The following is a 573-nucleotide window of genomic DNA, read 5'->3' as shown; positions in this document are numbered from 1 at the left end:
ACTGTATTTTTCAGAAACATTTAATTTAAACATTAAAATATGCATTCAGCTTCTGATACCCTGAATACTTTCACATATTCTATGTCCCATTCTAATTTCTGTACATTTTGTTACAAATGCATAAAATCTGCAGTCTAAATTTCAAAATTGTTACTCTTTTCTAGTGGATCTAAATAAGATTTTCCAGAAATGAAGAAATTTTCGGTAACGCAAAAGCTGGCGAGTAAATAAGGACGCGGTCTCAAAAAATCTCGTTTCGCCTGGTCGGCTCCGTGCTTAATGGCGGAAGCTCCTTTTACGAGGCAATAACTACGTACATTAAGATTGCCCGAAACGCGAGAACTGCGCTGTTATCGTTAACCAATACGATATTTACTAAACACTGTCCACCTTCCACCGTTATTTCTATTATTAACTCGCTAACTGTTTTTAGCCGTGTCTAACGTCGGACATTTAAGATCAGTTAATAGCATCGACAGTTACGGTAATGACAATTACATAATTTTCAGGTTTGTCAATTCAAATATCAATCGTGAACAATACAATGATACTGTGTTACGACCGCATCAGTTC

Source organism: Ceratina calcarata, unplaced genomic scaffold, assembly GCF_001652005.2.
Source record: "Ceratina calcarata isolate Rehan_Ccalc_2016 unplaced genomic scaffold, ASM165200v1 scaffold26.2, whole genome shotgun sequence".
Taxonomy (NCBI): Eukaryota; Metazoa; Arthropoda; class Insecta; order Hymenoptera; family Apidae; genus Ceratina; species Ceratina calcarata.
Note: the sequence above shows the minus strand (reverse complement) of the source record.